We start from the raw sequence: 24,864 nt of genomic DNA on the forward strand, positions 1-24,864 counted from the left end.
ATTCCATGGCCAAACCATAACTGGAAGGGAGAGAGGAATTAACATGACTGATTTGGACCAATTACAATGTAATGTGCCCATTCCCAAAAGCACATGGTCATGTGAAAAGTGGTAGATCTCAGTTTGCTGAGGGGGCCAGAGGTCTGGGCAAGAATCTCGAGAGCTTGTCAGAAGAAGATGGCAGTGGAGTCATGAGTTGCACTGGAAGAAATTAAGAAAGAACCGGAGACGCCCACTGACCAACAGAAGACAGGCCCGAGCTGTCCTGAGGTCTAGCGAGCGGCAGATCTACACTTAGATGGATGCAACTTTGAATTAACTGACTAGATTAGTAAAAGAAATCTACCCAGAAGCTAGAAAGAAGGGCACAAACTTAAATTTTGCAGTTGTTTTGTGGATCTTAAAAGACATTGCTATCAAGTAAAGGAAATTGGCATTGTCATGTCTGATAGAAAAGGGGTGGATGATGAATGCCCTACAGTGGGAGCAGTTCCAAATAGATTATTTGCACATAGCAATCACTTCTCCAAATCAGGTACCACTTTCCTCAGGGCACAAGAGACCGTATTAAATTTTATTTACTATTTTTTTGCATTTATTTTTCAATTAGTTATGTAAAATACCTTACATAGTCTTTTTTGCCTTATTTCCATCGAGCCTTTAAACTCTAAGCACATTGTAATGCATCTATGTAGGAGTTATATTTGGTTGTGCTATGGTATAAGTATTAATAGAAGGTCCATATTGTTTCAAGCCCTTCTGTAAAATATGAAAAGTACTCTTAGCATTCTGTATAAAACTGTATTGTTAAATATATGTGTGTCATTTTTTTAAAGGTGAATCCCTAAATAAAATCAGGATTCTTTAAGGCAAGCATAAAGTATGCATATATGTGTGGAAGTTGTACTGAATGTTGGTAGGGCAACCAGCAGAGTTGGATAGAAGATTGATGTGGCGCCTTTTTAAATATGATTGGTTATTCCTTATAGTTTCCTATTGCCTGCATATATTTTTTCTTTAAGTAAAGTAAAAATTATGACCAATGGTTCTAACATCTGAAGTTTTTCATCAGAAAAAGATTGAAGTTTCTTCTGTTATATCTGCTGGTGCTCCTTCATGGTATCATACTTCCTTGTGTGTTGTTATTTTGTGTGCTTCATTATTTTCTAACTTTCATTTATTTGTGTGATTTTTTTTTTTTTTTTTTTTTTTTTTTTTGGAACTCCAGGATGAAGGAGGGCTCCTCCACATAGGATTTGCATTTCTTTCTGTCAGGGACCTGGGAAATTACCAACCCAATATTAAACTGAATTCACAGTTTATTGAGAATTTGGGGCTAGAGATCTCTATGACTTGCATTCAGTTGAAATTTCTCAGGTAAGCATATTCTACCTCTACTCGATAGCCACATTCTCTTGCTATACTAAGCATCAAGGCAACATTTTCAGCAGTCCCCTATATTGGTAGTGGTAGGGAGAACTGGTCTCTGGTTTCCCTTACACTGATAGTGTAAACCTTCAGATTGCTTGTAATGGAGGGTGGGTTGTGCCTCATTACTAGATTCAATAACTTGTGCAAGTCCTAGGTTTTGTCTTGTATCCCCCTCACATTAAAAAGACAAGGAAAATCTACCCCATCATATTGATATCAACCATCTCATAAAAGTATAGGAGGATGGCTGTTCAAGAAATATTCATTAGAATTTTACCATTTAGCAAAACCCAAATGAAATAGTAGATAAATAGCAATAATCATCAATAACTGCTAACATCACAAAAGAGACAATTAGTATATGCCTCCTAATTAAATGACATATATGTAGTAGTTTCATTTTAAAAGGACCCTGCCTCTGATAAGCCTCTACATCTATTTTCTGGACTGCAGGAAATACAGGGAGCAGCAGAGCCTGTTAAATAGCATAACGGGAACAAAATCAGTAAAATTCAGATGGTGGAGAGCTCTACAGGACATAAGATTTCTTCATCTATAGTAAATTATGAAGGGAAAAGAAAGGAATGATGAACCAATAGATAAATGGAGATTTAAGAAACATATCAACCAATTGCAATGTATGGTAGACCTTGTTTGGATCTTGATTCAAACAAACTAATTTTTAAAAACATAAAATAAGAGGGAGAGTAGGAGGGTAGGAGACAGGGGTGTCTATGGAAACAATATGAGTTACCCAAACTCAATGTGGCAGCACCCTTCTGGTTCTGGTTGCCGATCTTCCACAATTTTGGAAAGGAAATGGGGGCAGCAGCCACCAGAGCAATCCACTTGCCAAGCTGCCTTCCTAGAACCAGGACCTGTCCACACGTCCACGGCTGACTTCATAAGTGGGAGCTCTGCAGCAACTTGGGGCATTTGGTCAAGACTACAATGAGTTTTGGGGTCAGAAGAAAGCTGAAGAGCACACTGAAGGGGAGAAACGGGGATAGGGTCCACATGGATCTGGGTGTAGGCTTAAGTGACCCCACCAAAAGAACCTGGCCACCAGAGAGGTGGTCTCTAACTCTTAAACTTTAGAGTTGTTTCAGGTATGGAGCATGGAGACCAAGTCCTTGTTTGCCCAGGTCTATGGGTTGTACTGGTTGGAATGAATATCTGTGTGTATATTAAATTGCCAAGGATTAAAATAGGATTAGCGTTCAGGAAGTGACATTGACTTGGGAGTCAATCAGGAAAGTTGTGAAGTTACCTGGAGGTCTGAGCCTGCCAGCCACATCTAAGAGTAGTGGGTGAAATAACCTGATGAAAGGAGATTTATAGCAGTAGGTTTCAGGGAGGAGGGATGAAGAATGTTCTGGAAGTAGCAATACAGAACAAGGATACCACCTTCCTATCTCCAGACACAAGTGATGCAAGCATTGGAGGGAAAAAGTCAGCCGTCACTTGAGAGGGTTGTGGGAGAGCAGCCTCTTAGGAAGGCAAGCCATACTTCCATGAGAACAAAAAGGTGAAGAGAACACTTGGAGATGAGGTTGAGGATATTGGGCATTTTGCTAACGGCGGACTTTGAAGTCCAGGAGGCATAGTCAGAGAGTTTCAGGAGTTGGATAGGGAGAAAGAGACAGAATACTAGGTGTGCTGAGCCTTATGAGCATTAGAATGTAAGAGATGAGAAAAGCACTTGAGATTTTGGGGCTTCTTGTGGTCACTGATACAAGTAGGCATTAAGGGCTTAACAAGATGGACATTGGTAGACTCAAAATATACTGTTTTGACTCCTGTGGGCCACAGCCTGACACGGGCATGCCCCCACCCCCTGGCCCCCACAGCCACTTCCCTGAAGCATGGTACGGGGAGGTCCTCGCCTCACTGTGACAGCAGCATGGCACAGCAAGATCAACTTCATGCTCGGTGCCAAAGCTGATGGCAAGACCATTCTAAAAGGCCTCCAGTCCATTTTCCAGGAGCACAGGATGGCGGAGTCAGTGCACACCTGGCAGGACCATGGCTATTTAGCAATCTAAAAATGGAAATACAAAAACAGCATCTTTGCCAATTTGAGAATTTACCTACATGGATTGATGTTGCTGGACCTTCAGAGTTACAATGATGACTTGCAGGGCAAAGAAGAGATTGACAGCCTTTCGAACAAAGTAGAAAAAAGAATGAAAGAATTGAGTCAAGACAGTACTGGGCTGGTGAAGCCATTACCACCCGTAGTTTGAAGAGGGGCCATCAACAGACATTGGTCTACTGCCAGTGGGCGCCTGGTTGAATATGACATAGATGAAGTGGTGTATAATGAAGATTCACCTTATTGGAACATTAAAATTCTACACTAGAAGCAATTTGAAAATATTCTCATCCTTAGTAGGGATGTTGATTTGGCAGAGTGATTTGCATATACCTGGGCCATCATGGGCAGCAGCAAAGCAGATTGCACTGGCAAAGAGGTACTGATTCTCAGAGGCTGAGATGGGGGCATATTATGTGAAATAGTCAAACTAAAATCAAAGATGGTCACTATGGTAGAGATTGACCAAATGGTGATTGATGGACGTAAGAAATATATGCAAAACACATGTGGTGATGTTGTAGACAATCTGAAAGGAGACTGCTATCAGGCTCTGACAGAAGATTGTATTCCAGTAATGAAGAGGCACACCAAAGAAGGGAGAGAATTGGATTATGTGACTAATGATTTGACAGCTGTTCCAATATCCACATCTCCAGAACAAGATTCCACGTGGGAGTTTCTCGGACTGATTTTTGACCCCTCAATGAATGTATTGAAACAGGATGGGAAATATTTTACACAGGGAAACTGTGTCAATCTGACAGAAGCCCTGCCACCCTATGAAGAACAGCTTGGGTGCCTGTATTGCCTTGTGGAATTCTCAAAGGAGATCGTCTATGTCCCTTCAAACTTCAAATTGTGGGTATTTTACACTGTCTAGAAGAAAGCTAAACCTTGAAGATGAATATCCCTTAATCACATGTGCTGCAAATGGCCTTTTTCACTTCCATATGCTGTACATGACATTGAAACAAGTCAGGCAATTGATTGTGAATTCCTTGAAGTTTTCTTTTTAATTATTATTTTTAATTTTAAAAAAACAAATGGCAAATGTATATTTTGATGAGCTTAGGGTGTTATTTTTTTGAAAGCCAGCTGAAGGATGGTTTGACAGCACAGCAAAGACTGCCAAATGTCCTAACACCCTAGAATGTGATTTTTGTTACTTTTTATTTCTCTGTGGACTTTTTTTGTTTTGGTTATGATAGACTTTCAATTTGAATTTTTGGAGGAATGAACCTCATTGTTTTGTTCCGGAGGGAAGTTCTTGGTGTTTCTTTCCCCCAGTATTGACTTACATATTAAAATGTAGTGCTTATAAGAGAGAATTTTAAAAAATGAATAGAAATACTTCAATTAAAATTACAAAAGAGCCAAAAAATAGTTTTGAGTGTTGTGGAAGCTGAGTGTTGGGTTAAGAAGAGTAGGTGTCTGCACTTTTCTGTAGACTCCTGATCATGGTAAGGAGAAGTGGAAAGCTGTACAAACTTGGTCCAAGAGTATGGCGCTCTCTTCAGACCTCTGCTGTGGAAGCCAGGTGTAACTCTGACTTTCCAGAGCATCTTACAAAACCAGTTCTCCAAATCGCAGCCTTTGGAAAACCTTGCCCTGACTACTAAAAGAGGAAGAGTGACTAACATTTATTCTGTACCCCTTATGTACTAGGCACTGTGCTTCTTGTGTATATTATAAAATATAACCACTATAGCATCTGTACTTAGTGTGAATTATTTTTATCAAAACCACTTTGCTGATGCGAAAACAGATCTCTCATGCTCATTAGGTGTCTTTCACAGCTTGTTTTTTAGCATCACAAGAAGATACTCTGCATTGAAGAACAAACGTCCTGATGTGTGGGAAGGCAATGACTTTAGAGCACTGAGATTCTGTGGGGATTGGGGGGTGTACCCCTTTTCCCTCCATCTGCTTCTACAAGACAAGTGTTTTCAGAGGAGAGAAAACATTTCATTATAATGACGGCGTGAATAAAACTAGTCTGAGTGCTGGATCCAAGGGGCCTGGGACCAAGGTGTGTGCCAGGCAGGACCCTAGAACCACAACTGGTTTAGAGGGCAAGTCCAGGAACCAGGGCACAGCATCATCATGACAAAGTGTTTCCTATCCTCCAAAGACAATGTTAAAATAGTCTTTTCCAGTGCAACCTGGTCTTAAAAGGGATGTCTCCTGCAAACACACAATCAGGGATTTTCCTAAAGGAGCTGTTACCTTCAAATGCATCAAGACACGAAAATCCAGAGGTAGAAAAATCAATCCACTTAAAAAATATATATATCTTCCATGGACAAGATAGGAGAATGATTTAAGGACGATACAGCATAGCATAAAGAACGTTGATCGCTTTTAAGGTTTGTTTCATGGTTTTCTGAATTTCTGTCACTTGGAGAAACAATCCATTATTCAGCAACAGTTTGGAGGAGGTTCTCAAAAAGGTACCCGTTTGAGAACTCAGTGAATTGCCAGCACATTTTGCAGTTGGAAGCTCAAATTTTTATAAATAACATGTGGGGAATCCATATAGGATTTGTTATTTTTAAATTTCACAATTGTATTTCCAATGCTAGATTCATAGGCACTTCCTTGTCATAGTAGCAGCACATTAATTTTAGCCTAAATAATTATTTAAATTACTTAACTATTTAAATAATTATTTTACTAAGAAGAATCCACGAAATGAAAATGAGCACGTTCACTAATTTTCATGTTGCCTGACCATCTCATAGCACCGCCCAAGGTCACAGACTGCAAAGCCTCTCACCAGAACAAGAAAGACCCAGCAAGGAAGTGTAGGTTCAACAGCATATGAGAACCATAACTTACAGTTCCAGAGTGTCTGAATCAGAAAGGAGAGAAAATGAGAGGCCAAGAGTTGTCTCCATTTTCTTCTCTTCACAGTATCCTGCATAGGGCACAAATCGAATTGGAAAGCCCAAGTTAACAACACTGCCCTGGGCGAACATCCTGGCTCCACCGGCTCCTCAGTGCAGGAGGCTCCAGCCTGGGGATGCCTGATAGCTCTCCTTCCCTGGCGCCTGCGTTATACATGTAACATTTATATTTCTATCCACACAGCGTTCACTCAGCCATCCATTCAATCACTCAGGCATATTTACACGTATGGAACACATTCGCGAAGAGATGTGTGTGTTTGAGTTCCAACCACTGCAGCCCGTACTGGCGCCGCGCTTTGTCTCGCTTTGGGTCACCACCACAAGAGCCACGATTTCGGGGAAAGCACACGCCTGTGTGACCGCTTCCCACTCCACATGGGTTCCGTGAGAGCGCGGAGCTGGAGGAGTCAGGGACGTGGGGATGCCCTACTTCCCGCAGCATCCGGATGGCAGGGTCCGCGTCGGAAGACCTGGGAGGGCGACACCCTCCGATGGTGCCGCTGGGTGGGTGCGCCAGGCCTGGGTGTGGCCTCGCGGAGCGAGTTTCTCTCCACCGCTTTGGAACAGTGAAGCTCGAGTTGGGGTCTCCTGCACGCCAAAGGGAGACATGTTTGTTTCTGACAACACAAAAATCTCCCCCCCCCCCCCCCCCGTCATATTTGGTTGTTTCCCCCCTAAGGGGCACACTTTGAATGTCTGCCTGCGAGCCCAGCTGTCTGGCCCTATCTAGCATTGGGGAGACACTAGACTTAACCTAGAGAAGTTTTCTTCTGCTTGCTCTTGCTGTGCCCAAGTTTCCTCTGGACTTGTCTGCCAGCGTCGGGGTGGGGGCTGGGGGAAATAGGCAACCTAGCTCTGCCTGGTTGCTCCCTGGAAGCCAATTTGAAGTAACAAGTCAGTCCCAGGCCCAGAAATAGAATACAAACCCTCTTTTTGTCCGATGCTGACAGACTCCAGCAGTCAGAAATCCCTGGCGTCTCACGCTGGACCTGACCCGGGGCGCCGCCAAATGCGCAACGCACAGTCACAGTTGGTGACTAATTAAGGACTGCCGCCCCCCTCCTTCACTTGCTACAAACTCAGAGCCCTGACTTCTCCAGAAGTACCTACCACTTACAAGTGGCTCTCCTTCCCCGCCCCCTGCCCCAGTCCCGCACCTCAGCAGCGCTTCACCACCGCGACTTGCCGGAGCACCGCGAGTGGCGCGCGGCGCCCGCCTCCCCCGCGCGCCGTGACACCCTGCGCACCGCTGGTACTCTCGCCACGCCGCCGCCCGGCACTGCAGCACCGGGGGGAGGAGGGGAGGAGGACCGCAGCGTGCAAGCCAGGAGTCACTTTCCCGCCCCTCCTCTCGCCGCTGACACGCTCAGAGGAGTCACCACTCTGCGCGCTGCAGGCGAGAGTGGCAGACGGAGGCGGCCCGGGGAAGCGAGCCGGAGCGGCGCCCGCACGGAGGCGGCTGCAGTGCTGACACCACTCAGGGAAAGGGTCTCCGAAGGCTGGAGCGGTGAGTGGGGGGGGCGAAGCGGGCATCCGCAGGGAGACTTTCCCTGGCTGCTGGGTTTCTCTTCCCGAACGGTGGCCGGGGAAGAGCCTGGGGAAGTTTTTGCAGCCTTTCAGAAGCGCAACTTTGCCCCGCCTGCCCCGGAGGAAGCGGCTGCAGGTGCCCACTGCTGGGTAGGCGCCTTTGTTGAGGAGGGACCGGGAAAGTCGGGGTAAAATAGATGCAGTGGCCGCCGGGTTCACTAGGGTAGGTCTGGGGACTGGGTCGCACTTTCTCTGGGATTCCCAGGGGAGGTGGGTGGGCAGCAGAGGCGATGCAGGGGCCAAGTCTGCAGCGACCGCCACGCTCTTTTTTGCTTGTGTGGTTTGACGGGCAGGGTACCTGGACCTATACCTTCATAGCAGCCTTAGGCTCAACTTTTCGGCGGGGATCCCTCTGCAGACGTGCGGGTGGCGGGAGAGCAGAGGCAGCTGCAGTAAGTGCTGAGAGAACCTGAAAGAAATACCATGAATTTTCAAACTCTCCCACATACATTCCCGAAGCCCCTGTCTAGCGTCTAAGCGAGAGCAAGAGAGGGCTGGAGAGCAGGAGAGCCCGCGGGGCTGAGGCTCTTTGTCAGCAACCTGCACTTCCTACACAACGCCTTCATTCAGCAAAAACCTATTGGGCGCCTACTGTGCGCCAGGCGAGGCGAAGCAGACCCAAGGTTGTGAAGCTCAGAGAGGAAAGGGACCGATCCCAGTAAATAAGCTACCGAGGTAATCTTAGATGGCGATGAGGGTAGTGAAGGCCATTAGCTGATACCCTCTGACCCTTTCTCTTAGTGGGCTTCTTCCCCTCCGCCTGGGTTCTAGAACTGGGAAGACTTTTCTCCAGAGCGTCGCGGGGAGCGCCCCGGGCTGGGTCCAGGGGGACTGCGGAATACGGGGATGAACTTGGCTTGGGGCAGCCAGCACCCCGCGACAGATGAACAATCGGGAGCAGATCTGTGGGCGTGCGGGGACCTTAGGCGGCGCGCGGGGGCGGAGGGGGAGGGGCTGAGTCACGGGGGCTGGAGGTGCCGCCTGGACGGCCTGAGCTGGGGGCGCTCGCGTCACCTGCTACGTGTGCCAGTGATGCAAATGCAGACCCGCGAGGGGCGGGCGGGGGTGGCGGGTGGGGGCAGGCGACGGAGACTCCGTCTGGGAGCGCGCGTGTGTGCGTCAAAGGCTCTAGGTTGATGGATGCCCCGCGGCGCGCCTGGCGCGGACAGCGGCCACCCGGCGGGGCCGCGGGGGGCGGGCTGACTGCGGCGGCGCGGGGCGGCGAGGAAAGCCCCGCACGGCCCGGGCGGGCTGGCAGGCGGCTCCGCAGTGCGCCGCAGTGCTGGGAAGGCGCTGCAGCTACCGGGCACTCCCCGGGGTACCGAGGAGATGGGGCGTCTTTTAAGGCTCCGAGACCAGGATGCCCTGATGGTATCCTCTCCCGCTGAACCTACTCCCTTCATACTTAGCTGACTGTTAGCGCGGTAGCTTCCGTTTAATTTTTATCCTTAATTCTGAAGAATGTGGCATTGATCTCTTAGGCGTTCACTCATTTTCCATGGCAAGTTCCGAAAGACCTCGTGCTCGTGGGCAAGTTTTCATGTGAACGCCTAGGTGTTGAGATTCGTGAGGTTCTGTAGTGCCAACCCGTTGCGCCACCATTCTTCAGGATTTTTGGCAGGAGGCCTGGCCTCTAAGTGAGGTTTAGGAATGTCTTACAAAACAATGTGCCGCATTCCTCTTTCATAGCATAAAATGCGCGTTAAAAACACTACTGATAATGCATTTTCTGGTGGAAAATAATAAATCAAATCCACAGTCCATTCTATTCTTTCTTTAAAGACCACTTTCTGGAAATCCAATGACAAAGTTTTTCTACTGGCTTTACTGAAGGAGCCCAAATCTTCAGTGTGTAGGCAAAATGAATGAAAGGGGGCTGGGTTGGGAAAGAAGAAAGGAAGGGAGGGAGGAAGAAAAGCAGTTATCAAGGAACCCGGAAACACAGATGCTAGTCACCATTTCCCCAAATATTGTGTTATGTCACCTTGGGCAGGTTACTTACCCTCTTGGGTTCATCTTCCACCTTTGAGAAATGTAAAAAATAGCTTATACTAGCTTTTATGTACCTTACAGGGTTGTTTTGAAGACAAAAGAGATGATCTCAGAGAGCTTTGGCTTTGGAAATACAAATTCTCTATGAATGGAAAATATTAGCAAAGCCCCTACACACACACACACACACACACACACGCACAAACAACTTTATCTTTTAAAAAATTCTAGAGACCTTTCCCAGCATTGTTTTTTTTAATGAAATTTGGCCCTCGATGTGAGCAAATGCAGACAATAGACTTTTCTTAACAGTCTAATATACAATCAAATGCCATTAGCTGCTGACTCTCTGGAGAAGGAAAAAAAGAAGCTCTGGATCACATTTGAGTGTTTTGTTCATGTAGTGGAGAAATGAGATTTATTTTTCATGACCCAATGACAGTGAAAGTAGCTTCTCTGATCTGAGCAGCAGACTGGCCTAAGAGCTTGTAGTAAAAATCCTATTCATTATTAACCCTATCATATTCCTTAAGTGTGAAAATGCTTCAAATAATAGCATCCAGTTCCCAATCTCCAGGAGATTATGGCAAAGGCATCATAATGTGCAATATATCACGTGACGACAAGTACCCGAAAACCCATTTCCTATAATTAGGAGTGTTAGCTCATATTCTTAAGTAAACTTGATGACGTATGAATAAAAGCATGTGATTTGTCAAAATGCCTCCTTAACCAGCCCACTGTTGTTATTCATATTACTCCATATAATGCTAGATTTCTGTGAGTAGTGAAAGCAAAATGTCTCTTATTCTGTGCAGCTGTATCAGGGGAAAACCTTCAATTCACCAGCGTATTTCTTGGTTCCATGTTGGTGAGGTTTGTATTTGACTGTGGTTCACAGCATACATATTATTCTCCATTTAAACACAAACTCATCATTTCAATGAAGTCTGTAAATCCAGGAAAGGCAGCCCCTGGCAGGTGTATATAGTTTTGATGCAACATTGCCACATTGTTTTTGCTTTTGCTTTGCTTTTTCAATCTCTGCACAGTTGAGCAACCAGTGTAAAATGTTGCAGTGGTTTGAATTTGGAGGTTTTTTCTTTATTTGAGACAGCTGAGAATAACAATAGGAATGAAGTTACGATTTTAATTCTTGCTAGAAATATGTCTTAATGGGATACTAAAACACAATTTTATTTTATCACAACCCCTCCTAATTAGGGACAGCAGTAGTATTTGCACTTCAGGATGGCTTCCCTATTGAGAAGAGTTGAACAAAATTAAATAAATGGACAGGATGTATTGGATGATTTGGTCCTTTCTAGTTCTAATGTTCTTTCTCTCCAGGAAATAGAGAAATATATGATGAGTTATATTTTAAGTTTGAACTTTGCTTATAAGTAGTATAGAAAATGTGTTTTGAAAAATTAACTCAGGTTAAAATTTTACATGAAGCTATAGGCTCTATTTTTGTAGATAAATGGTACATTAGATTTTGTATTATGCCATTAGATGTATGAATTAAAACAATTTTAGGGATCAAATTTGAAAAATAATTCCTGCTTAATATAAAGAAAATACTCAGATCAATTTAGTATGACATTTAAAATATTTTCTGTTGATGACCTAATGCGCATTATGCTTGCTACATCTTTTCCCATAGATAGTATATAATACAAATGATTAAGACTGGACACTATAGGGATGGCCTTCAGTCTTCTGACAACCTTGGACCCTCTTACAAGTCAAGAGTACAGTGAGATTTATGACAGGTGAAACCAAGAGCTTTCTCTTATCATTTTCCACTATTTGCAAATCCTAGAATCGTAGAGTAGCCAAATAGAGTGATTCTCAAATAGTTGTGTATATCATATTTTCCTGGGGAACTTGTTTAAGTGGGAATTTCTGAGTCCCATTCTAGACATTCTAAGTTAATGGTTCCATGGTAGGGCCCAGGATGTGCTGTTTATCAAGCTCTGCCAAGTGAGTTGGATGTTATCATTAGGGGAACCACATATGCAGATGCACTTAAACTATTTCTAGATAGCATAGCAAGAACCGGAATGCATGGACTTCCTACACTATGTTTTCCTCTTTAATATTTACCAAGTATCTGCTGGAAGCCCTCAGTGAAATACCATTCCGTTTTGCGAAACAGATGTAAAGAAGACTAACTTCTTTGGTAAAAGTCATAGGAGTAAGTGGCATGAGTGGTTGGGAACGACTCCATGGAGACAGTTACATATTTGGTATCAAAGAAGGGAAGGGCATTGGCAGAAGGAACATTGTAATGACAGGTCCGTTGAGTGCAATAAAGGCTGAACACCTTTGCATGGCCTTCAGAGCCCTAGGTGGTCTGGCTTCTGCTCACTTCTACAGCCTCATTTTACATGAGCCCCAAACCACTTCCATCCCCAGCAACCTTCAATCATCAGTCTCCTTCTGCAACCTGCCCCAACTTACCTCTACCATATTAACTCCTTATGCTCTTCAGATTTCAATCCAGCCTCTAAGCCTCTGTTGTGAGGTTACTTTTAATACAGTGCACTTTTCCTCATAAAGTTATCAGAGAAAATATAAGATGCTCAGTTAAATTTGAATTTAAACAAAATTTTTTAAGTATAAATATGTCTCAAATATTGCATGGGACATTGTCCTAGTCCCTTCCAGCTGCTATAACAAAATATTTTAGACTGGGTAATTTATAAACAATGGAAATTTATTGCTCACAATTCTGGAGGCTGGGAATTCCAAGATTAAGTTCCCAGAAGATTTGGTGTCTGGCCAAGGCCTGTTCCTCATAAATGTCCTCACATGGAAGGGGCAAGGCACCTCCCTTCAACCTCTTTGATAAGGGCACTAATCCCATTCATGAGGGTGGAACCTTCATGACTTATTTCCCAAAAGGCCTCACCTCTTAATACTATCACAATGGGGATTAAGTTCCAACATATGAATTTGAGAGGGACAGCAGCTTTCAGACCATGGGGCAGACATACTTACACTGAAACATTATTTGTTGTTTATCGAAGACTTAAAATTATCTGAGTGTCCTATATTTTTATTTGCCAAATCTAGCAATCCTGTTTATGAAGCTCACTAATTTTACAATTTCTTTAAAAAAAAAAATGAGATTCTTTCATTAATGCCAGTCCCCCTTTACTAATCTACAAACCCTAGGAGACTAAGGACAGGATTAGGGATACATTGGTCTTATATTAATCTTGCTGATTTGTCCTACATGTTTGAAATAGTATCTGGAGCATGGTAGGAGCTCAAGAAATATTGTCAAATGAATTAATGACGTGTTAGAGAAAAACAGTATAACCATGAACAAGTTTCTTTTTTAATTTTAATTTTAATTTTACGTTCCGGGATACATGTGTAGGATGTGCAGGTTTGTTAAATAGGTAAACATGTACCATAGTGGTTTGCTGCACCTATCAAACCATCACATAGGTATTAAGCTCAGAATGCATTAGCTATTTTTCCTAATGTTCTCCCTTCCTCCAGTTCCTCCCGGACAGGCCCCAGTGTGTATTGTTCCCCTCCCTGTGTCCATGTGTTCTCATTGTTCAGCTCCCACTTATAAGTGAGAACATGCAGTGTTTGGTGTTCCGTTCCTACATTAGTTTGCTGAGGATAATGGCTTCTAGCTCCATCCATGTCCTTGCAAAGGACATGATCTCATTCCTTTTTATGGCAGCATAGTATTCCATGGTATATATGTACCACATTTTCTTTATCCACTCTATCATTGATGGGTATTTAGGTTGATTCTATGTCTTTGCTATTGTGAATAGCACTGCAGTGAACATATATGTGCATGTGTTTTTGTAACAGAATGATTTATATTCCTTTGGTTATATACCCAGTAATGGGATTGCTGGGTCAAATGGTATTTCTGGTTCTAGATATTTGAAGAATCGCCACACTGTCTTCCACGATGGTCGAACTAATTTACATTCCCACCAACAGTGGAAAAGCATTCCTATTTCTCTGCACTCTTGCCAGCATCTGTTATTTCATAACTTTTTAATAATCACCATTCTGACTGATGTGAGAAGGTATCTCATTGTGGTTCCGATTTGCATTTCTAATGATCACATATGTTGAGCTTTTTAACCATGAACAAGTTTGTTAACCTCTCTAAGCCTAAATTTTTTCAGATGTGAAAAGATGATTTTGTAAGCTACTTTTCAGGATTGCATGTAGAGATTACATAAGGAAAATATACACAAAGCTCCTAGCATGTTACTTTGTAGGCACTGTACTTTAAAAGGCATCTTTTCTTTTGTCGCCATATGTACCTTGTAAAATGAGAGGATACCTTTTTGATGTATAAAATTCCACTTTTTTTCATTATACTGCAATTTCAGAAGCAATCAGTGTTTTCCGAGTATTTACCAAATGCAAGGTAGTCTGGAGGATTCAGCTATGCAGTTACAAAAATCCTGTTCTCAAGGAGCACCTATCTATGGGCTGGTAACTCCTAAGGCAAGCTTCATGGGTCTTTAGCCTGAACAGTCACACTAAGCTTCATGTTTAGAAGAACCCTATATTTGGTTTAGTGTTCTGCTGTCACCTCTTGAAATTCTGTGAGCAAGGGGTCCCATGTTTCCCTTTTGCATTGGGCCCTGCCAATTGTGTAGCTGGTTTTGTTAAGCTATGCATATTTGTATCCAGCACACGCATGCAGAGCATTGCATTTAGCCTTCATGGTATCCCTGGCCCTCTCCTTACCCAGAGAACTTGTGATTTTCCTGAGATGCATGGCTTATAATTAACTAAACCAAGTAATCAAACGCCTAGTTCAGTGTTCTTTCCACTACATCATGCCTGTCTTCACCTGATTACCATCATCTAGTGTGTTCAGACCTTTGGATGAGCATCTGGAGCTTTTAAAGACGATATCCTTAGGTCTCCTATTCTTCGGTAACTGCAGTGAATCTTCACTGCCATCACTGCCTCTGTAATTGCTGAACAATTGGAACTTGAAGTTCTAGTTCTGCCTTTGTAGAAACACCAGGAACACCAGCAGGTTGATTTCTAAGATGCAATCTCTTCCAATATTTAGGTTTTAAAATCTGCAAATTTATGCAAGATAAGTAGTGAACTTTGGGGGACTAAAATTTGTCTAAGAGAAATATCTAAGATGTTTTATTCTTTGCTTTAAATTACCCAGCTGAGTCATGCAGCACGGGAGCTTCTGCAGCAAGGAACAGCCATGCATTTTGGCAGTGGGTAGAGAAGGTGACCCACTTTGTCATTTCAAGCTCCGACTAGCCTCTTTTAAAATACATGTATTTTAATATCACTTTTTAGTAGTTCTAAGCATGCCAATTTTCTTTATTTCATTTTTGTGCTTCATATCTAAGAAGTGATATTCTAATAAATCCATGGAGCCATTGTCATGTTTGCCCTCACACCATTCTTTTCGACACATGACGACATACTCCAGTAATGCATATTAAACCCATCACTAGCTGCATTGAACACAAAACAATTTAGGTGTAAAGACTATTACTTTTTGAAGCATCCAATTAAATCTACAACCTGCGTTTCCTGTTGGCCACATCCATGTGAAGGCAGAAATTACAGACTCACAGCAGCAACCATAATCACTTCTGTGGTCCTCATCTGACCCCAGTTGTGGCATTCCCAGCCTGCTTCAAAGATTCCTCACTATTCTTTGAGTCCTTGAAGATTGCTCCTATAGTCCTTGTCCCCTGCTCTGGTCCCTGCAGCAACATCACCACAGTGTTGCCCAACCTGCTTCTCACTGCCCAGTGAGAAGCCCAGAATGCTTTGGTTCCAGTGTTGTGGAATCTGCTGGTGCTTCCCTGTGCTCTTGATGTCCCTGGAGAGTTTAGAGAATCTGTGAATGTATGAGGGCTGGTGTACGGACACGCCAAGTGATAGTGTCCTGTATTTACAATCAGTTCCCCTCTCAAATGCAGGTCCGTTGTCCTGGGACCATAAATAATGGGCCTCAAATTGCCCTTCACTCAGAATGAGCTTTCTAGGAGACTCTTTTTTTTTAAGCCTACAGCAGCTCATGTTCCAGGCAGTCTCCCACCCAAGTACTAATCAGGCCTGACCCTGCTCAGCTTCCAAGTTGAGATAAAATCCCAAGAGACTTCTTAGTCCCTTCCCTCCTAGACATGCTCAGAGGTATCAGAATACTAAGATAAATCATCAGAATTTTGTATGTTTATTGCATCATTATTTGCAGTGGTGAAAAATTGAAACAACCTGTATATCTATCAGAGCCTGATCACATTAATTATGGTTAATCCAAATAATGAAATACTACACAGCCACTGAAATGAATGAGGTGAACCTACATGGTAAAATGGAAATATTTTGAAGATGTTTTTAGTTTAAAAATAGCAATTTATGACCAGAATATAAATATATATATTTAGTAGAATCAATATAGTATGATTCTACTAAAAAGAATTTACGGTACACTACAGAGTTTGAAAGAATAAAGATCAAACTCTTGTCTTTTTGGGGTGTGGAAAGGACCTTACATATTTTACTATATATATTTCTGAATTGTTTGAGTTTTCAACAATAAGCACACATGACTTTTGTAATTAAGGCACCAGTGGAGGTGGTAAATATTAATTTCAGTATACACCTGCAATGGTGTTTTTCAAACATGTGTAAGTATTAGTGTTCTAGTGGCTAAAAAAGCAGTGCCAGTTTTTCTCATGGATATTTTTCCAGGCAATAATGTAGGTGAGGTCATCTAAGTTGTGAGAACATAAATTGCTTTGGTACTCAATAAAACTATTTTCATTTTGAATGAAAAAGAAACATAGCTATAAACATTCAATACATTGGCCTTTGAGCAGGGGCTGCTTATTGCTGACTTAAGTCATTAGAGCTGAGGATCGACCCCCATTCCTCCACCCCCATCCTCAATAAATCTTATTTGTCCAATAGCTGTCAAAAGCCTGCATTAATACCTGGAATACTGTGCTTTTACGCACACTTTTCACTCTAGTATGACTGTGTATTTGACGGGATGGGAGATTGGCAATTTTTTATCTTCTCTTGCCGTGGGCTGAGAATGTTCTCCCTCCTACCATCTCTTCTTCCCCAACCCCCGCCATACACATATTTATCTATGGAAAAGTCTCCTAATCATCCTTCAATCCTCAGCTCAAAGGTCCCTTTTTATGACACTCCACAGCTCTTTCTCTGTCTTTCCCAGGCCCCTTGCAGCTCCAACTGTGGAGTGCTTCTCATATTGTGTCATGGTGGCTGCTCTATGTCTATTTTCCTACTAGACTCATGCCTTGAGGAAGAGGCCAAACTACTGAGATATTTGTAGCTCCTGGCACTGGACACATAGGGGCTGGAAGTATTTTAAATTATTTTTAAACCTTTTTAAATTAAAGTATATTATATAGAAAGAAAAGTGCATATTTGATAAGGGTACAGCTGTATTTTCACAAACTGAAAACATCTCTTTATAGAGCACCCATCAAAAATCAGAAAGAATATTCCTAATGCCCCAGAGGTCCCTTGCATGCTCCTTCCAGTCATAACTATCTCCCCACTATCCTGACTTCAGTCCTTTGGAGGTGCTTACCAAGTTCTCCCTCTCCTGCTCTGAATTCCATTGTTCCATGCACAAGATCTGAGAAGCCGCTTGGCAGAGTCTTGCTACTGCCAGTGGACATGCAAGTGGCGTGACTGTGTCCAGAATGTTGTTCGGGTGCCCAGAACTTCCAGTCCACAAGGTTTTTTGTCCACAAGGTACAGGCAGAGAACGGCCCCTAATTAATTGCACACATAGCCGTCTGCACTGCAAAGCAGCTTTGCTTGCGACCAAATGCTAAGCCCCTCATGAGCAATTCTATCATTTGACCTCCATGCCTTGTCCAGAATTTCACAAAACTGTTCTCACACAGTCCTTTACTCCTGAGCCTTATTCTTCTTACCCTCCACACTTGAACCCATTCCAGTGGATCAGAATGCAACAAACTGACTTCCAGACTCTTCAAATTTCTCCTCTATCAGCTGGCTTCTGAGCCGCAGTGGTCTGGATAAAGCACATTGCATTCATCCCTCTCTCTGTACTAAATATTCTGGATTCTTATCACAAGACCAAGAAAACACACTGGAGAACCCTGGCCTCTCATCAAATTACTTTTTCCCCTTGTAGACTTGCTTCTAATGTCTTTCCCTTTGACATCACTATTCCAAGGAACAGTTTTAAGGAACTTCCCGGATTTATTTTAAGGGTGTTGCCCATTCTATTACCCATTGCACTATTCATTATTGTTTATTCAAGAAACGTTTTTAGAGCTGGGTGCAGTAGCACACACCTGTAGTCCCTGCTACTTGGGAGGTTGAAACAGTATTGCTTGAGCTTAGGAGTTCAAGACCAGCCTGGACAATATGGTGAGACTCTGTAAACAAACAAACAAACAAGTAGATAAATAAATAAATAAAATTTGGAGTTTCAGTACTATAAGAAACTGTGAGTCTGCTGAGCAGTGATTTTGTTTTATCAGTTAAATTCATGATGGTATAATTTTTATCCACAGAAAATATAGATCATAAATATATAGCTGGATCAGTTTGACAAGTGTATACATCTGTGTAGGCAAAAGCATATCTCCATTACCTTAGAAAGTTCCTTGTATCCCTTTTCATTCATTTCCTCCTTTCCCAGAGACACTGTCCTAATTTTTATCACCAAAGATTAGTTTTGCTTATACTTGAAATTCAAATAAAAGGAATCATACAGTATGTACTCTTGTGTCTGTTTTCTTTCTTTTAACACAAATTTTTGAAAAGATTCATGTTTTTGTGTGTATCAATACTCAATTCTTTTTTATTACTGAATGCATAGTATTATATGAATATACCACAATTTGTTTCTCCATTTATCTGTTGATAGAGATTTGAGTTGTTTCTAGATTGGAGCCATTATCAATAAAGTATCTATGAACATTCTTGTGCATGTTTTGCTATGTAATGTAGTATTCATAGGTTCTGGGGATCAAGAAGTGAATATATCTTTGGGGAACCATTTTTCTGCATACCACACCTTCTATATATTTTCTCTCATGCAGTGTCTATTTATATATATTGCCGTTTTTCAATTGGGTTGCTTGTTTTCTTATTGTTGAGCTTTAATAGTTCTTTGTGTATTTTGGATACCAGATGTGTATTTAATCAGATATGTGTTTGCAAATATTTCCTCTTAATGTGGCTTGTCTTTTTATACTAATGGCAGTGTCTTTTGATGAAAAAGAATTTTAAACTTTAATAAAGTTCAATTTATCTCTGTTTTTTCCTTTCATGGATCATGCTGTTGGTGTGGTATCTAAAAATCTCACCAGCAAACCCAAGGTTATATAGATTTCCTTCAGTGTTTTCTTCTAGAGATTTTATAGTTTTACATTTTATAATTGGGTCTATACTCCATTTTAATTTTTGTTTAAAATGAAATATACAATTTCAGAGGCTTTTAAGTTAATAGACTTCATATTTTTGAGTGGTTTATAGAAAAACTGAAAATAAAGTACAGAGTTCCCAGTTACTCCACCCCCACGAGTTCCCAGTTCTTGCATCTGTGTAGTAGGTTTGTCACAATTGATGAGCCATTACTGATACGTTATTATTAACTGAACTAGTAGAATTTCATTGATATGCCTCTTATTAACTAACACATCAGTTTCTTTAATAAAGGCTATCCAGAGTTTTAGTGTCTTCTTATGTCAGCTTTAGTGCGCTGCTTTTTAAAAAGAAATTTGTCAATTTTATCTGGATTGTCAAACTTATTGCATAGTTATTTATCATCACTAGTTTGGTTTTATCTTGTAGACTCTGTGATTCATATATCTAATTGTATTTATTTCATTGCTTTGATTTCTCAGAAGGTCAGTCAAGTTTTTATATAGAGTCTTACAAAGTCATGTGGCATTATCCAAAGACCTTTAAAAATATATATGAATTATTTAAGAATCATTTCTATTTCATTAGAACATTTAGAACATGGAAGATTGGTTGCCTGTGGTTATATAAAAGTTTTTTTTAAACTCATAATTTATTTTCTGTCATTGAATAAGAGCCCTAAAAATATCAGAACGTTAGTAACTAGGTAGAATGGTATATTTAGTTAACTTGTAAAATAACTAAGTGATAGATGCCAGCAAAACTGTTGATAAAAAATGAATTACTCATGGGTTTTCTTTGTGTCTACTCATTACTTAATGCTGTATGTGTTTAAAATCTAAAAGGATAAATGAATTCTGATTTGAATTTTGATAACAAAGGCTTTGTTTTGTGAAAACTACAGGCCTTAATCCTTATTACATCTCTGCCTGCTTTTACAAGAATCTGTCGGGATACAGAAACTTTGCATATTCTATCTTTCCAAGTGATTGTAGGGGAGTGAGTTCATGAAATACACATTGGTATGATTTGTCGAAGGGTTTTTCTAATATCCAGCAACTCATATGGCTTGGATTAAGCATTTCTGTTTATATTGCACTGGTTAACTTCTATCTTTTCCTTATATTTTACCTATTGCTTCTTTTTCCTAATGTCTATCAATTCCATGTCCAACATCATAAATTTCTTATTGGCTTTTCCTATTCTTCTTTTAACAATACTTGCATTCTTTATGCTGAGAAAAAAGGAAAACTGTCTCATTTGATATATCAGACATTGATTGCCACATCATGCTGCTTACATCAACCACTTTAAAAGTTAGTGACAAAAAGCAAGAATCATTTATTTTCATCCACAAATCTGTAAATTGGCTGAGGACTAGGTGGTCCAGACTGAGCATGGCTGGGGTTTTTTCAAGTTGCATTTTAAATTCAGGTCTTTTATCTTCCTGGGTTAATCGATTACCCAGTTCATGTTTTCTGTGTGGAGGTGGCAGAAGTATGTGAAAGGTGAGCAGAAACATGTGATGCCTTGTGATGGTTAGTTTTATGCATCAACTAAATTGAGCCATGGGGTGCCCAGATATTTGGTTAAATATTATTTCTGGCTTTGTCTTTGAGGGTATTTCTAGAGGCGATTAACTTTTGAATTGGCATACTGAGCAAAGCAGATTCCTAAGCCTCACCCAATCCATTGAAGGCTTGAATAGAATAAAAGGCTGAGTAAGAAAGAATTCTTTCTCTCTGCCTGACTGTCTTTGAGCTGGGACATTGATCTTCCACCTTTGAATTCAGGCTTTGATTTAAATTATACCATTGGCCCTCCTCGGTCTGCACTTCTTAGCCTCCATAATTGCATGAGCCAATTCCTTATAACAAGTCTCTTTATTATACTCTCTATATTTATATCCATATGTGTTCTTTTGGTTCTGTTTCTCTGAAGCTAATACCTACCTCTTAACCCTAGACTCAGAGCTGGTGCACTGCCACTCAGCCCACATTCCATTGACCAAAGACCTACAATGCACAGGACAGTTCCACGCAAGCAAAGCCTTGCCTTGCATATCGCACAATTTAAGTGTCCCAGCAGATATCTATTTAGGTTTCTAATAATTTAATCCTAGAACTGTATTCTGTTTTATATATGAACACAGTATCTTTTGCACAATTTTGATATGTTGTAAATTTTCCAGGAGTAAAACTACTTGTAAATCAAGGGAAGACTATATTTTTTTTTGTTTAAAGTCTGACTGAGAGTTGTTCATCATTTCTGCAAATCACATTACCACTGGTGACAAACCCCATTTGTGATACTAAGTTGCTAATAAACACACCTGTATTTGTCTTCATTGGCATTTGTTGCATTTGTGATGATTCTGCACTTAGATATTAGCATCCCATGTCTTCATTTTGTATTTGAGAGTTGTTATACTGGAACATATACATATTTTAAAACATAATTTGTTATTATTTCTTCTAGTTCCCCTTAAGTCATTATGTTGATATTTTGAATTTATGTGTAGAGGTAGATATTATATATGAATATTATTTAATAAGGCATTGCTAAATATATGTTATTATTAGGTGCTTTTGAACATCTCTAAATCCTCTATATTTTAGCACTACATTGTAGTAAGCTGACATATTTGGAGGTGGGAAAGGAGCAGGATATAATACAGAGAGCTCTTCTTTTTTTTTTTTTTTTTTTTTTTTTTGAGGCGGAGTCTCGCTCTGTGGCCCAGGCTGGAGTGCAGTGGCCAGATCTCAGCTCACTGCAAGCTCCGCCTTCCGGATTTACGCCATTCTCCTGCCTCAGCCTCCCGAGTAGCTGGGACTACAGGCACCCACCACCTCGCCCGGCTAGTTTTTGTATTTTTAGTAGAGACAAGGTTTCACCGTGTTAGCCAGGATGGTCTCGATCTCCTGACCTCATGTTCCGCCCGTCTCGGCCTCCCAAAGTGCTGGGATTACAGGCTTGAGCCACTGCGCCCGGCCCACTACAGAAAGCTCTTCTGTCTTGGCATTGTGTCTGACAGGAATATGTTCTTTCTGTGAAGACAGTCACATTATTCTCTCTCTGGCAGTAGTTGAGAGAGGGTAGTGTGTGAGCTGGGCCTACCTACAGAGATGGGTGATCTGGAGAAAATGTGCAAGCCTTTACCATAATTCTGCCTCTGAGGTTCACCTGAAACTCAGGCTGTTCAACGGCTTGTCCTGTGAAGGCCCTGAGTTTTTTACTGTGCAGCTCTAATTTTGCAGCTCTAATTAGTAATGACTAGGAACAGGGGACGCTTAGGAAGAAAAGAAACAGGTGTTCAAAGATGGCTGCTTCAACAACTGTGGGAGATGCCCAGTAGGACTCTGGTGGTTTCCTTCTAATATTATTTTTTGAATTCTGTTATTCTTAGAGGTCACTGTCAGACAGTGTTTCCTGTGGGAGTCCCCTGCCATAGTCTTCTGTGTATGAGAGTGGGAGCCCCCTGACTTGCTTCCTGAAGAGACTCTTACAAAAGAGGGACTGAAGGCCTGATGACTGATCTTTGTCCATAAGCTCAAGGATATTGTATTATACTATTAATTGAAACTGATTTAAGGGTAATTCAGAAGGAATAAATCAGAAGACATTGAAAGAGTGACCCAAGACTAAATAGCAGATGCTGCTCTGTGCGCCTTTTTATCTAAAGCTGAAGTATTGTTAAGGGCATCACACTCTATCTGTGGCATGCAGAAGACATTATTGTCAGGGTAGAGCTATCCTCATTTATTGATAAATACATTACAGCTAATTGTTTCCCCAAACATTCATTACTCTGAACCTGGTACGTAATGATCATGCCTGCCTTTTGGCATACAGATGTGTGTGCACAAAGTTTGATTATATTCAACAGCAGTAAATGCAAAACAAAACAAAACAAAAATCAAACAATAAACCTGTAAAGGTTAACATTCACTTCCCAGAAAGCCTGAGGAGAAAAGCCAGTGATTAATATAATTAAATGTGAGACATGTATCCATATCATCTTATACCTGAACCTTTATTTAATATCAGGAGAATGATGCAATTCTTCTTATGGGCTGACATCAGCAAAACCTGCTGGCCCTAGAAGATGTGGAGGCATTGGAGCTCTGCCTAAATTGCCCACTGCTGGGGAGAATCTGAGCCAAGATTAAGGGGATGCTTTGCAATGAAGAACTAATTTATTTGCTCCCAGCTTTGGGGCATTATGTACTTCCTTATTACCATATTATATATTATTACCTTATTACCCTATGAGTTGCTATGTTGATTATCATGTCAGACAATTGGTGTAACATCATATTCCACTTAATAAAAGTCCCAGATATGATGGAAAATAACAGTTCATGCTGTATCTGTTCCGCTGGCTTAGAATTTTTTTTTCTTACTAGATGACTTTGAAATTGGGTACTACAAAATTTTAAAATTGTATGATGAGCTATCTTTGCCTATGATTGAAGTGCTATAAAATGTATACCTGAGCTCTTGAGACTCTTAGTGATGTTTTTGAAATTACTTTTACTGTACTTCCTGTTTGCCATATTAGTGCTTTCTTTTGCTCATGTGTATGTGTGTGTGTGTGTGTCTTGTCTTCATGTCCTGTTGCTGCTAGTGATGAGTTATAACATCTTCACTCAGGAAATCATGACATCCTTAAATGCCTTCTCAGGGTTCTCTGATCACACTGTACTTTTCTGCTTCAAAGGGTTTCCTTCTTCTTTCCCAGGATAACCAACCACTGATTTTCAGTCTGGCTGATGTATGACAACACAGAACTCTCTTTCATAGCAGTTTTCACTGTGTCTTTGACTGACAGCATTGGAAATCAGGATCTCTAGCTTCTCAGCATAACAGCTTCTCAGGCTAACTATTGCTTTCATTCGCAGCCTGTAGGCCATTTGGGTTTATATTCAAGATAGTTCAGCTTAACCTTCTATTAACGATAAGAAGGATTCATATCATATTTTCTGATCATACAAGGTTTTCCCTTCTTTTTATCCAAGCTGAATTTCTCATCCAAAATTTCAAGTTTAATTCTAAGAACTAATATGTGTCTCTCTGTGTGTATTTTCTAGGCTAACAGATTTCTCATGTCTCAGAAGTGGTAACATGGAGAGTTGTGGTTAGATGTAAATTCTGGCTCTTATTTGAATTTTTAGAACATGCCCAAAGTCTCTGAACGTACAGCCCTGTCAGCAAATTGGCCAAAATATTTTATTTGTAAGATGCTTAGTAAGCATTTACTATATCAATTAGCCATAAAATTAGCAAATTATTTTTAGCTTTGTTAAATATTAGGATAATAGGAAAAGGAGGCACTTTAGATAAATCACGACCTTTTTTTTAGTTCTGGGTTGTGTAAAGTTGCCTTTGGGTCAACTGGAGGTCAAGTTTGGCTATTTATTT

The 24,864-nt window shown here is 41.2% G+C and overlaps 1 protein-coding gene and 1 pseudogene across 1 annotated transcript in view; both read left to right on the top strand.

The window, feature by feature from the left end:
• Positions 1–3,296: 3,296 nt before the first annotated feature.
• Positions 3,297–4,427, top strand: LOC111529545 (annotated as a pseudogene).
• A 3,388-nt stretch (positions 4,428–7,815) lies between these two features.
• The window catches only part of SV2C (synaptic vesicle glycoprotein 2C), a 273,184-nt gene continuing 256,135 nt past the window's right edge, over positions 7,816–24,864 (top strand). The window contains exon 1 of the mRNA XM_023196441.3: positions 7,816–7,945. The gene's annotated coding sequence lies outside the window, so the exon portion shown is untranslated. The remainder of the gene's footprint in view (positions 7,946–24,864) is intronic.

This window comes from Piliocolobus tephrosceles, chromosome 4 (assembly GCF_002776525.5).
Source record: "Piliocolobus tephrosceles isolate RC106 chromosome 4, ASM277652v3, whole genome shotgun sequence".
Taxonomy (NCBI): domain Eukaryota; kingdom Metazoa; phylum Chordata; class Mammalia; order Primates; family Cercopithecidae; genus Piliocolobus; species Piliocolobus tephrosceles.